The sequence below is a fragment of the Triturus cristatus genome, chromosome 6, assembly GCF_964204655.1.
Source record: "Triturus cristatus chromosome 6, aTriCri1.1, whole genome shotgun sequence".
NCBI lineage: Eukaryota > Metazoa > Chordata > Amphibia > Caudata > Salamandridae > Triturus > Triturus cristatus.
In genome coordinates, this window is record NC_140589.1 from 293870964 (window position 1) to 293886716 (window position 15753).

Genomic DNA, 15753 nt, shown 5'->3' on the forward strand with positions numbered 1-15753 from the left:
TTTAATGTTGGCCGCGCCCCTTTCTTTAGATCAGCTGTGTATAAAAAAAGGGGTGTGGCCACCATTAAAGTGAAAGCGCTGTATGGGGCGCTTTTACAAAGAAAAACATTTGGAAAAGCAATGGAAAAATAAAAAATATGTCTTCCTGAAACAAAAAGCATCTGAAGATTCTCCTTCACAGAGTGAAGTAAATGAGCACCCTCCTCCCCAGCCAACACTGATAGAAGAGCTACTGGTTGGAGAAGAAACCAGAATGGTCCTTGAACACAAGAATGATGCCAAGAAGTGGTAGTGATCCTGCTAAGGACAGACCACCAAAAGATCGATGAGAGAGTTGGACAAACTGAACAAATGGTCACAGGCATAACAACAGACGTAAAACTCCTGCAGGTTTAGGTTGAGAATGTTCAGTTTGAAATCAAAATTCTCCAAGCACATATGGAAAATGCTGAAGGAAGATCCCAGCAAAACAACATTCGGAAAGTAGGAGCGCCAGAGAGAGCTGAAGGTCGAAGTGCTGCTCTCTTTGTGGAAGACTCGATTATGAACATCCTCAAAGTTAGGGGCCTGTGTTGAATTTGCTCTGAAAGGGGGCACAAATAGCACCAGTGCTGGCCTCTCACCCAAAGACCTGGGGCAAGGCTAGCTATAGCCTGACATCCCAACTAGTAATGTTTAAAATGTAAGCAGCTAGCAATCTAGGACTGATCCGCAATGTAAATTCCAAGATCTTCTTGCTTTGCAACTTCACTCTGAAAATACAGAAGATATGAAAATGTTTTGACTAGGTGAGGAAGGCTCTTCGTGAGATAGAACAAATACGTGATGTTCTTTCTGGCACAATTGTGAGTAATCACTGCAGGGAAGGCATGGCACTTTCAGCCTACAGAGGAAGCTTGGGATTGGCCAGAGGCCGTTGGCCAAAAAGATCCTGGAATGACACAAGGTGGTAAAGCTAGATGCTTATAGAGACTTTTATAGAAGCCCGGAGCAGCACAAAGGCAGGATCTGATGGAGCCAGGGAACCACTTGTCTTGGCAAATAGATGAACAAGCATTGAGTGCTCAGGAACAGCACTGTGGTGGTGCCTCAGCAGGAAATGAACAAATGGTAATGGAGGATGTGGAGGGGGCAGTGCAGATTTAGGGGAGAGAACAAGCTGGACTCAGCATAATCCAGCTGATGGGTGAGATGACAGCTAAGAGACTGAGGAAGTTGGCAGTCTCCACATTAGTCCAGGCATAGTCGATGGTGGCCGGACAGTCATAAAGGCCAAGGACCAATAAGGCAGGCCATCCCAACATGTCTCATGTTTCTAGTAGGGGAAACAAACAAATAATCATTATCCACTTAATGCCTGATAGGCAGTTGTTTATGAGCTTTTCTACCCCCTTTTATTATCCTTCTTGGCTGCTCTTCTTTTTCTTGTTTGTCTTGAATTGAAATTATGTGTAATTTTGAGGAAACTAACATCTCATTCATTGGGGGGATGCAAAGTTTGGGACCCAATGTCAACATTCAAGGCTATAGTGGGTGGCAGGGGGAAGGGTTAATTAGGTTTTACAGTTTTTTAGTCAGGATGACGAGTGATTACTTCAAAGGCCACACAGTATATGGGGCATACGAATGCACTAATGAGGATTCTATTTATTAAGCTTTAGATACTTACATGGAACTTAAATGGTATGGGACATAAAATGAAGAGAGGGATGATAATGCAATTCCTTAATAAATACGAACTAGGTTTGTTTATACTTCAGAAAACACATCTAATAGACACTAATTTTACGTTTTTAGTAGAAGGCAATACAATCTACTGGCACATTCAAGATTTAGTTGGGATGTCAAGGAGCAGCAATTAAGCCATGAAAGCCTCTGCCACTGAAAGTAGTACACGCATGGGCATCTCTCTGGGGCTTCTGTGCAGTGATCAATGGCGAGTGGAATCATGTTAGGATAGTTTTAATTTTAGTATATCTACCACATTATCTTCAACCTTCCACGATGGAGTGGCAACACTAGTCACATCCTGGAGACAATTTGGTGCTGGGGTTATTTCAGTATAGTTGTGCACGAGTGAAATAGTGAAAGGATAGATTATCTTTGCATTGAGGGACTAGAGAATGAAGCATGAAGTTATTCATCCTCTCCAGAGCACTCAGCCTAACACTTGGAGGGAGGCACACCCAGAACACAGACAGTACTCCTTCTTTTCAGGACTAAGGCTGGACTATATTTTGTCCCGACAATGCAAAGTCAGAAACTTACAGAAATGCACCTCACTACATTTATCTTAGATTATTCCACCATGCTGACAACGTTGACATCTGGGTTTCCCTGTAGACTTGAGGGTTGTATGTTAAATGCATAGGAGGTGTGTAGTAAGGAGGTTATAATAAATTTGACCACCAACTATTACTTTAAAGAAATGAGGGAGTTGCTCAATATTCTGTAACTCTGTGGGAGAACTACAAGGTTGTCTTCTGAGGCCAGGCTATCCACGAAAACCGGGAAACTATATAAAATTTGGCATACCAACTGGAGATAAAGAAAGAAGTCCATAGAGCAATAGTAGAGAAATTACCAAAGGCACAGTTCTTGCAATGGAACATTGACCATGTGATATTGGCAACAAAGCGGGCAAACTAGTGGTGTGGCTCCCTATGAATAAGAAAGGATGTCAATGGACTCACGGGGTGAAAGATGAAGGAGGCAAGATAGTGAAGCACAGTACAGAGCTTCACAAAGCATTTGCACTGTAGTTCAAGTCCTTAACCAGTGCCAACCAGCCAATGGAACTCATGGCTGCAATTCACAGATTTCTGAAAACCTACCAATTTGCACGTCTTCTCCAACTGACTGCCAAATCTTAGATGACAGTCCAGTTGTGGTAGAAATTGAGGTGGCAATTTGTGAAATGAAGGGAGACAGAACCTCAGGCTCTACTGGCATAATTATTTAAGCATCCTTGAGTAAAGGTTGGGTTCCATTCTTCATATGTTAGAAGAGAGAGGAGAGGTCTCACACAGACTTACACCTGGCTACTATTGTGCTTACCTGTTAACAATACAAAAGTCTGATGAATTTGCATCTATTGGCCTATTCTGCGCCAAAATATAGATCTTATTGCAGAAGTATTAGCCAACCCCCTTAATGTGATATTGTTTTCCTTAATGTATTGTGTTCCATAATTCACCCTGACCAATTTAGCTTAATGGAGTGGAACTGCATGTGAGAGGATGGAATTTTGTTCTGTGCAGACAATCTCTTTATATCTGACAGATGAGATTTATTTTATCACTAGGATTCTTAATATAGTGGACTAATATGGTAGATATTCTGGGTACCCTATGAATTTGACAAAATTAATCTTTTCCCCATCACAGAAGACTCAATTCAATGGTTATGGATCGTTCACTGTGCTTATTAAAGAAAGGCTTTCAATATCTTGGACAATGTGACATTAAAAACCAGCAGACATTCATAGAAAGAAGCCTGGCAACCCCCCTAACCATGTTTAGAGCAGATGTATCACACAGGAGTTAACATCCACTAATCTCTGTTGGGTAGGGCACTACTTCATAATATGGTTGGCCTCCCTAGATTTCTATTCTTTATGTTTCTCACATTACCTTATTTTGGGAACCTGACAAATACTTTAAGAAGGTGGAGGGAGTAGTACATACTTTGTTGTGAGGCATAGGTGCTGCAAAAATGTGTTTCTCTCCTTATGTGTGGGGGGGTGGATGTAGGGATTGCTCTGCCTGATTATAAGAAATATTATTGGGCCCCTCAACGGGTGGTTCTAAACAAGAGGGCCTTTGCCCCAGCAGGAGACTTTCTTAATGGCAGAAAGATGTGCCACGAGAATCAAGGACTATCCCAGGGCCACGAACAGTGGTGGAATCTCCAGTTGAAAACAGAAACCCAGAAAGTTAGTTGGCAAAGGGTGCTGACATTGAAAAGGGCAATGCCTCTGTAGGACACATCAATACTCAGAGACCTATGCACTCTTACAGGACTCTGCAAATGGGATGTTATAGGGATATCTAAGGACTGAGCTGTCTGAGACCAGAGGGTAACAAACTACATCAAACTTCACATGAGGAGTCTGCTCTTCAATAGTCTCAGTTTTTTAAGCATTTACAGACTACGCACAACTTATTGAAATATTCAGTGGATCTTTTGGGCGCCAAAGACAAATCCCTTCTGGAATACAGGGTTTTGTCAGCTCCATTGATAAGACATTGTATCCTTACTACACAAAGCCTGGATGCACAACACCCTCAGACTACTTACAGCACTGAAAGGAAGGTAGGGAAGAGATGCTGGGGAACTTGACAATAGTGACTGGGAAGGCGTACCTGTACCCAGGGCAGGTGGCCACTTAGTCTGGCTCAGACTGGTGTAGATAAAAATGTATATTTTTCATTGAATCTATCATACACTGGATCAGCTGATGAGATTCAGAGGGACCATTATTGATAAATGTGTAAGAGTATATGGTTCAATTGACCCTTTGCACAAACAATCTGCAAATGTCCAGAAATACAATCGGTGTGGGATGGCGTCTGGAGCCATATCACTATGGGACTGGGAATCACGTTTGAACTGCCTTTGTTTCTAGATGTTTTGGACATCTGGAGAGATGTAAATATTTCCATACAAAATAATATTTTTTACAATTTAGCTTGATAGTTGCCAGGAGAGATATGTCCAAATATGGAGCCATTGAACATCTTTGAAGGTTGATAAGTGCTGTAGGAACTAGGTGTGGGCGTAACTGGCGCAATTCTCTTTAGCAGAATTAATGCAAAATTACTCCTAGTTATGTGTAATTGTGTGTGAAGTGAAATCCAACATTCAGCGTTATTTTGTTAGTGCAAAAAGCACTCTTGCATTGGGCCTGAGTATGCATTTTGGGCTAAGAAAATGGCACTAAATGCCTCAGGACACAAACAACAGTAGCCAGAAGCCGTTCACTTTCTCTTACTTTGTCATTCCTGTGCTCTTGTGGTAGGAATTGTGCCCCAATTTACTCTTAATTACTCAAGCTGGAGTAATTCTACAGTTTTGGTAATTTCACATCTCAAGAGCAATGGGTAATTACTTAAATTACTACAATTACTCTGATGTAATCAAAATTTCTCCCAGGCCTTGTAGGAACCTTGATTGGTTCAAAATTGTGGAATGTGTGTTATATGAGTGTTGTAGATGCCCTGGATAGTTTGATAAGTTATTGAGTCCCTGGGAGGGGTTTCATGGAATATCTGAAAGGGGAAGTGCACTACCAGGCTGTCACTTGTATTAACAGGTTGAGACTTGATGGCTTGCATGTAGCAAATTTAACCTTTAACGGAACATCATTATATATTTTCTAGGATAAGGCGACCCCACTTTGGTATGGATTGGATGTAACAGTGATACTAGATATGATTTATTGGTTGTGTTAGAAAATAAAAACAAATAACAACCGCTAAAAATAGGTAGGATTTGAATCAATGCAGGTGGAGATTTTAGACAGAGTTGCCCATTGTTATTATATTGATGGATCTTGAGGCTTGTATCAGTGAATATGGTTCCCTTGTGTTTCCCGTAATGGTTCAAGATAGTGGAGGACTCTATGAAGCAAGTTTCAGGTTTCCTTGTGATCAAAGTGGTGGTGGTTGGTGAGGAAGGATATGAACCATTTCAGGGCTATGTGTCAGAGGCCGATATGAATTTCCAATGTGTAGATAAGATCTTGATGGTCAAGTGTATCATGATTGTTGTCATGCGAGCCTAAGGCTGTCTATACAAGGCACTCCCAGGCACTCTTAAGCCTCAGTATTACTGACAGTGAGTACCAAGTTTGAAGGTAAGCACTGGGTACTTTTAAATGTTGTTTTATGAGATATTGAGAGGACCTCTCCCCATATAAGATGTTTGGCATGGAGCTGAATGAATTTATACCTGAGGTCTCCACAAATTGCAAATCACTTGTATTTATTAATCTCAACACCCCAACTCCTGGTGGGGTTACTTTTCCATCTACCTATCTTCTTCTAATGAACTTCCCTTGTAACTAAGCTTCAATAAATTCAACCTATTTTATATACCTGGCTCCATGGACATTCAATTTACCACATTCTCCTTCACAATACAAACTGCTGAAAAATTTGAACAGACCCCAGCCTCAAATGTTGCACGAAGTAAATCTAGAATTCGCTGAATTAGGCTTCAGAATGACCATCCAAGTTGTTATCTTCTCCCACTTGAATGGATGTAATACCTCTATCACTCTCTTCTTATGCATTCGTGAAGGGAGTCGGTCTAACTGCTGTCTTCCTCACCAAACGCTATAGAAGCCAGTAAGTCACTACACTCCAACAGAACTCAACCTTTTTCTCTTTATAGTGAGAATGTTTATTCTGTCCCTTCAGTTCAGAAAGGAGCTAAGGCCTCACATTCTTTTAAATCTGTGACAATGGCTCTAAACTCTGAATGCTTCCGGCTTATCACAAGGAATTCCTAACCTGCCCTCTAATACTGCAAGTAAGTTAATTTAGAGTTCTGACACATTGCGATATGCAGTAGTGCATTTATCCTCACCTAGGTTGCTTTATATAAAAACAGTAAACACATACTTACATGAGCTCAAAGTAATTCAATATTGGACAGGTTGAAACTTATATAAAGAATTAATAACATAAATGCATGCGAGTTACAATGATTCTTCCAAACACTGTTGTGTGGCAAGACCTGAGTACACAAATGCATTGTTCTTCATGCTATACATATTAATGGGACAGCAAGAGCAATACGTGATTTTGACTATACAAGAAAGTTTATGTCAAAATATGTCTCTGCATTTGCCACTATGTTGACAAAGAACTGCCTTATGTTACATCCACACGCCGATTGGCAAGTACGGTGCTGGCCAAGAAATGTTGGCATTTTCAGGGCTGAGAGGTTCATTTCAGCCACCCAGGGATTATTAGATGCACATTCTTAACTTATTGAAACTGTGTTGCTGTGGTAAAGTTTAAATAATCAGAGCAAGACTATCAACCATTGGTGTTGGGGTTGTCTTATCTCCAACGCTATGTTTCCATTAATGAAGCGGCCTTTAGGAATAACACAACACGGACTATTTCAGTGTGCAAAATAGACCAGTGAAGGATAACTCGCATGTGGCAGGGGAACATAAGTAGGTGTGCTGCTGGAGTTAAGGAGACAGGTTAATTGATGTTTTGGGTTGGTGTACATGCCTGCACTTCTATGCTTTTGTTTGTGTGCGAGTGTGTCTTGGTGAGTGGCTGTGTAAGAATATGAGAGTTTGCATAAATTTACCTGGTGTGGGGTTTCTCGGATCTAGCATTGAACCTCCCAGATGGCATCCTGATCCCCGGCATTTCAACAAACATGCTATCTGCTGCCCCCTTATGTACTGGAGACATCGCTGGCATGATGGGCCCTTGCATCACGTTGGACATTCTTGGAATATTATTAGCATTGTGGGCATGATGGTGTCTATCCCGTGTTGGGACATTGTTGGCACATAGGTGCAGACTATCCTCGGCCAAGACCTGCACACTTAAGCATACTACTGCAAAGAATCCCCTACTGTGCTGGTTGTAGTTATTTTTTGTCCTCCTGATGTTTAAGAACATTGGTTGGCTGTTCTATATCTGTCGTTATTTAAATCCCTTGATTTTACTAAACTTAGCATCCAGCCTGCACTTATCAGCCATTGATCTGTTGTTGTGTCATCCACATTCCTCTTCAACCCATTACTACATACACTATGAGGCAATGGGTAAGCCCACTTCAGTCATTGGCTAACTTCACTGTGAGGGCAGCATTACATAACTATAACGTGTGTCCCTGCCATGCACAGTGCTGTAAATGATGTCATTTCAAATGTCATCAATAATGTTATTAATGATGTGATAGAACATGTCACAAGTGTTGTACTATGTGAGATCATAAGCATTGCATGGTGAGGGCACGAGTTATTGATTCCTTGAGTTAACTATAACTGGTGAATTTAGGTGTTTTCTTTGAATGTAACATTTTAACTGATATTTTCACCCAACTATACTGTCACCTTAACCTTTGTTTTTTTCACCTATTTAAGTGGTCTGACACACTGCTCTATGCAGCGGTGCATTTATCATCAGCTAGGTTGCTTTATATAAAATCAATAAATAAATACCAACACGCATAACCGCAAAGTAATTCAAAATTGGACAGGTTGTAATTTCTATAAAGAGTTAATAACATAGAGTAAATACATCTGGGTTAGAATGATTCTTCTAAACATTGTTATGTAGCATGGCAAGAGGTTTATTTTTTTACCTAAATAAATATTTTATTACCATATCTAAGTAGGCCTACCCCATGCCACACGGGGAACCCCTGCGGGTGGCCAAACTCTCCATAACTGGCCAACCCTCCACATTCACACGACAACCCATGGACACCCAGCCAACTTTCTTTGTGGTTTTTTTTATCCCACAGTAATCTTGTGGTAAATTTGAGGTAATTTGGCGGTACTCTCTGGATTTTCTGTGCTGAGTACCATGAGAGTATTCAGAATCAGCAGCGACACCATTTTGTTTTTCACACTGACTCTTTGGGGGGACGTGGGAGGGTCCACAGGGATAGCCCCACCCTGCCCCCTTATATGATTTTTGTTTTTATTTTCAGGACCAAACCCCCAAGTCCTAAAATGGCAGCTGCAACATTTCTCTTCCTGTTGCTGTCAGCCAATCATAGCCCTTGGTTCTGTGGGACCAGACTCGGTCTCTCAGAGCCAGCCAATCAGTATGCCTCATTTACAGTTTAGTACCACGGCACTCCCTCTGTACTTTCTCAGCACTCCCTATGTAGTACTGTGTTGTTACATAACTGTACATTTCAAAGCTTAATTTCTCTAAAATGGATGAGTGGATTTACACCAAATTACGAAAAGCACACTTTCAGTGTAAAGATCTAGCTTTCTGTCAAATTTGGTGCAATCCAGTTCAGCCATTTTGGCTGTAACTTTGTTCTAAGTTCCTATGGGAAATTGCATAGGGAAAATGTGCTACCCTCCCCCATTGTTCTCGGCCTCCACTTGAGGGATCACCCTGAAACTTTGCAGGAAGGAACAGAAGTTGCTGAAATTGTTTTTGAGGAACATTTTGTAAATATTTGTCAAACGGCACCAAAGTTTTTAGCAAACCAAACAAATCTATCTCCTACGGAAATGTGGTCCTAACTATTACTACCCAGTAGTGACTTCCACTGTCCTCCAACAGTAAAGTTTAAAACAAAATGGTGAACAAAATAAGCATTGACAAAGCCAAATGGTTGGAGCCAGCACCACACTTACTGGCTTTGCCAGTGTTTGTTAACAAATCGGATGTTTTGATCTGAAAACATTGCTAAACTGTGTTTACCATTGCTTCACAGGTGTTTAACGAATTTTGAGTGTTATCCAGCTATTTTCTTATTTTCACACAGAATGTTCTTGTATGCATTCCCATTTCAAATTTAAAGAAAACACTATGCATTGTAACTTTGCACCTCCTTGACGAATTGGCACACCAAAATATGCAAAATACAAGCATGAATTTTGTGCTGTGTTTTTCAAAGTTTGGTGCAAATTGCGCAACGGGGGCAAAGTCATTTGTGATACAAAAATGAAAACTTATTTTTCCTATGGAGTGTTGAGCCAACTTTACCTACAGAGGGGAACATATTACATATTACAATATAAATAACATTAAAAAATACATCAAACATGTTTACAACGCGCCATTTATAAACAGATAATAGTTAAAATTAAATCTACTTCATTATATTCTAATGTGGCAAAATGAAAGTGCTAAGCAATGAGGGTAAATTCAGGCTTTCCACACTGCTTGTGCTCCATTCAAAAGAAATTAGATTTTGGGATGCCCTCTGCTCCCACACTTACCAATATTAACCATCGGACTGACTGTGCATTGGTGCCACAGTTGCATGTCACAATTTCGACAAACTTTCAGTGTGACTAAATATTGACGCTGTAACATCAAATGCCACAATCCTGTGACCATCTGCCATGTATTATAATTTCCTATTGTGTATGATCTTTCATGTACTGCTTATTTGCTGGAGTCATAAAGCATAGTAACAATAGTGAATGTAGGAGTGACAGTCCCTGGTACAGTAAAGATTGTGCCATCTTCCCCTAATTTCTTATTTTCTGGCATTCTCTGTGAGTACTCCTGCTAAATAGAGTTATGGCAACCGTCCTGAGAGCTCCTTCTTAGTGATGTTGATTTATTCCTCCCCATTATTGTGCTAGACTCTGCTGGAGATCAGGGTTGACACCATGGTACCTCCTTTCATCATGGATCACGGCTGTGCCCATGGCAACTCCCCAATACGACTGGAAATTGGTGGCAAAAGATCACAGATGTCATTTTTTGTTGAAACACCAGTGTACAGAGTGCCTGAAAAATCTAGGAAACATGTCAGGCTGTCATCTCACACGTCTGCTCAAAAGTGAGCTGTATGTAGTTTGTGAGGTTGAGAGTGCGGGCGAGTCAGTGTGTTTGTGTGTATGTCGCCCCAAGAGGGTGAGGTTTTACCGAAGACAGTTGTAGGCCATGACTCTCTACCCTTCTCTTCCTGAACCATTTGCTCCCCTCCAACCCCACACAGGCCATAATTGCTCAGGTTCTTGTGTGTCTAGTAAGGATCCACACACTCAGGCCAACATGTGGCCTATAAAGTTACATTTGGATAAAAGGAGAGGATAAGAACTTGGTCTCATCTATGACGTGACCACCCTTGGTATTTTGTTTTCATCCCAGGAATATGAACTGCAGCAACAGCCTCTGATTGGCAGAAGGCCACCTGAAGAGAATTCACATCCCTTTGGTCAAATAAGGGATGTCTTCTTTGCCATGGATACTGAGACAGAATAACTGTAATGTGACATCTACTTACCATGGGACTGGACTATACACACTGAAGAATACTGGGTAGTTTGGACCAACTTTCCAAATGCACCAGCAACTGCAAATAACAATGGATGCAAACCGGTCCTCTGTGTCAGATGATTAGTTAAAAGTTCATCAGCACAGGGGAAAGGTTTGGAAAAATGGACACATCGTTATATTGTTTCCTCTTTTAAGAATCAGGACTAGTCTCAAAGGCAAAAGAACGTCTGCTGTGGCTGTGACCTATGGAGAAGAAGCTAGAGTGTCCTGCTTTGTAAGAGCCTGCCCTATTCTGTCTCTGTGGCTGTGATGCTCAGCAGCTCTGTGACCCCCACGAGGAGATGATTCCTGTTTGAAGAGCCTGCCCAAGAACTCATGGCTGTTGCTGCTGCCCACTCTGTGTTAAATAAAAGGGGCAGCTCTATAGCTGCGAGAACCGGTGCAAATCAGTAATAAAGTGAAACACTGGTCCCCTCGGGGAAGTGAAAGCCGCAACTTCTTGGCTAATCTAGAAAACCATCGCTAGATTGGTTTTATAAGGAGTCGAATCGAATTTATTTGCTCATAAAAGCATCTCAAAAGCATATATGAACACATTCTATCACAAAAAAGTTCTCCAACACAAACGAGGCATTAAAAGTAAATGAGTGAACTAAAGTGCGCAGGTGCTATATACAGAACTATATGGATCTATCTAGATCTGGATGTAAATTCCATTAACACCACTCTGAGTCAGAGTATGATGTATCACATCATAATTAAAATAAGACCTCTAGTGCATTCATCAACGTTTCGACCCCATTAGATTTATTTTGTAAGGGTCATTATCAGGGACAGAAATGTAGATAGCACCAACATGAAGCGATAAATCCTGATATGTGCCTTGTTCACCTTTCAACCCTTTTACATGGATTCTTCTGATTCAATAGGGAGTAAAAATACTTGTTTACTCCAACCCAAAGCAAAACGAAGCTGTTCGCTAACACAGTCCAAAGATTGGCAATAGGTTGCTTATAATCATCAACGAAGAGCAAATCAAAGGATGTACTTTGGCATCATCACAAGATCAGGACAGTGAAGCTGAAAAGGATGCAGAGCTACAACTTAGAGGCCGTCTGTTCCAAAGGCTGGCTTTGCCCACCCTGGACACATTGCACCAAGGTGAGGGTGGCTTCCCAAATGATATTCCAATGATCTTCCTGCAAGAGACAACCACCCATTGTTGTGACAATGACTGCTAGGTCTGAAGTAAAAGTTGGGTGAAGCACAACTTTACATGTGTCTGCCGGAGGTGCTCTTCCTTCCCTGCATCCAGCTGCTTACCATGCTGTCCAAGGTACTTCCAGCTCCTCCTTGCTGCTTATAGCACCAACCCTGCGGACCATGAAGGGAGAACCACAGCTGCACTGACATTTGGAAATGATGGTCCTCTCCCTACTGCTGACTGAGCTGGCATATCACCATTCCCCTTCAGAATAACATCTCTCCCTACCCTGCACACACGCACCCAACATTGACTCCATTAACAAGTCTAGTACCTTAACTGTTCAACATCGCTACCACCTGAAAGTCAAAGCCCATAAAGGAGATGCCTGAAATATCATTGATGTGAGTGATATCTCCCAGTCCCGGGTGGTTCCAGAGTTACCAAGCAACACTTTTCACTAGGATTGCCTAGTAACTCTGAGGCCACTAGGTCTGGAAGACTAGTGGTGAAGATAACGTTTTCTGAGCTACACATAATCTGGTGCCCCATTTGGGAAGCAAAATGTCATAAACTAGGATAAGATGATCTAAAATGGTGACGCTGCCGTCCTAACGATGAGAAAGGGAGAATCATAGTTTAAATGCCATAATCATAATACAAATATCTACAATTAAGTTAAGCTCAGATCTAATAATAGAATAAGATAAATGGTAAAAATATCTGTTTTGAAATACCAAAATTTTGCCCAGTGGCGCTCATAAGATCAAGCTCAGGGGGACGAGGCTCTGAATGAGTATTGCCAAGACACAAAGATGGCAGCAACTACTCAACCCTCTGGACTATCTCACTGACAGGTATATTGTTCATTTTAAAGCTGCAATATTGCAGTCAAAAGTTGCAGGAGAATTCTCTGCATAAGAATTTCAAAAATGATTAACTTTAAAAGTGATTTTGAGCCAAATAAGTAGTTCATAACATGGCAAGGGTGGTGTTTTTCCTTTGGGAAATTGGTATAACAAACATTATGGGCCCAATTACGATGTCAGTCGTAAAGCCTCCGACCGCTAGTCAGAAGCTTTCCAATTGCGGTTGGAGGCTTTCCGACCGACACGTCAGCTTGCAGTCCGACCGCCGAATTACAATGTCAGCGGTCGGAGCGTAAACCGGCTGGTCATTTCGACATTGTTCCGACCGGGTCTCGGAGTCTTCCGACCGGTCAGAGCTGCACCGTAGTCCCCTATGGACGGCGTTTCCGCCATCGGAATTACTATGTCAGTTTCCCACAGCCTTTCTGTGCCGGCCTATCCGACACGAAAAGGCTGCCGTAATGCGATGCCTCCATGGCATGCGGTTGGTGGCCGAGGGGGTACCTAGGGTGCCCCCCTATGAACCCCTGCACTGTGTGGCAGGCACCATTAGGTGTCTGCCACAGGGTGCTGGGTTTTGCACCCCCCCCCTCTATTTCTTTATGGGAGCCTGTATTACAGCTGGTTTACGGACATAACACAAGGTCCCATTAAGAAATGGGAGTATCCGACCGAACAGTGTTCTGTCACATTGTAATCAGGTGGTCAGAACTGCTGACCGGAGGTCGGTCGGTCCCAAGACCAAGACAGTGTCAGTCGGAGCCAACTCCGACTAACATCGTAATAAGCCCCTGTGTAAAGCCTGTCGCAAATTAATTATAATTATATTGACGGGGCTCCGAAAAAATATATAATTTCCATGTTTCTCCTGTTCTGAGATGTGGACCATTACCTTGCCAGAGAATCGAAAGGGGAAGGTGCGGGAGGTTATTAGCTTTGCATTAGGTAGTGAAACCGATGTAGCTTGTCCTGGTTCCTCGTGGCCAAGACTGCCAGGTGAAGGACTTTTCAAAGAGCAAACGTATTAACTAGTACGTTTAATAATTTGGTGATAGTTAATAGCGGCTCTCCTGGAAATGTGTCACAATGTTGTTAGTGAAAAGGGTGGAATCGATGTTTAATCCTCGCATAATTCAGCAAACTGAGACTGCAAAATTGTATCCCCAAAGCACCATCCCTATTTCAATACTTCCCTGATGTTCTTGTAGAAATGTGGACAGAAATGAAAGTCTCAAAGAGAGGTGGGAGCAAGTTAAGCGAGAGAGAGATAAGATAGAATCTGGCATGACAGAAGACTCTAAAACATAAAAACAAACATAAATAAACAAACATAATTAAATGTGTTCTGAGGTATCTGAACATGCCATAAAACAGAATGAGAGAGAAGAAGAAATGTGATTATAAGATGGTATGTGAGACTTCTTTCAAAACTCTGTACTGATTTGATTTGAGCATGTTTTCAATTTGCCAGGCGGAACAGACATGGGAGATGGGCAAACAAGAGGAAGTGTTTGGTTGGTAGTGGCTGAAGGTTGCAGGGGGTAATGTAAAGAAAATAAAAAAGTGGAAAAGGTTTATATGAAACTCAGCAAGGATTATGTAGTAATGATGACACGCTGGTAGTTGTAATCCAAGTAGGTTTATTCACAGGTAGTATAAGTAAATCCTTAACAACAGGTAGGTCATCATTAACAGATATATATAGTCCTGTAGGGTAGCCTGTAGGTGATAAATTACAGCCCCACCAGGAGCAGCCTGCTAGCTGCTCAGCCCCTCTCACAAACTGTCACTCCCATCCAGTCACCCAGGCATTCTACTCAAGGTCCACTCACCAACATTCCATACAGAAGACACACACACAGGCTGAGCAGCTAGAGCAGAGAAACATAGGGAATAAAACATCATGTAAGAATACTACAGATTATTATCAGATTATCTACCTAGACCTTGATTTATAGTTACACTAAAGATGATAAACTGCAATGTTACGGGACTTAATTTGAATAAGCGTTTGGGAGGATTAAGAGTACAGATTGGGATTCTATGCTTTTAGGCGGCTCATATCACACATTAAGATAACTCTTTGCTAAAACAGGTGGGGCTTGATATGTTGTTTGTACCAATCATATCGTGTCTGTGAGAAAATGGCTCTTTTTGCGTAGTCACCCCCTTTATCTGTGACTGATGCTGCTGATTTATGAACTCTGCATACTGGGGCAATGCTGACCATGTCTTAGTGCATGTGGTCTGACCCCTAAGACATGGTAAAATTGGCAATCTACAATTGGCATTTTAACCTGCTGGTAAAGCCATATCCATCTCTTTCTAAGATGAAGATGAATAAAATGAAGTTAAAGTTATTTTTGATCGTTTAACCTACAGCCCTTGATATTAAAACTTTATATCATGTGTTTATAGAGATGCTCCTGGAAAGTATAGAAAGCAAAGCCTGTTAATCGACCATTAAATTAAACATGGAAGTGTCGGATAATTTGCCTTCTGAGAGGTTTAATTTTGGTCTAGAAAAACTGAGAGCAGCAAACTTACAATTACAAGTGTTCAAAGATAGCTTTATTCGGTATTTGACAAAACACCATATAAGCAAACATTACAAAAATACGGTTAAAACAGTGTTATTTACATACTAAAAGGTGCTTGAAGGGTCGAGGTAAATATGACATATTTATGTATTATATGATGTTATTAGGCACAAAATAATACT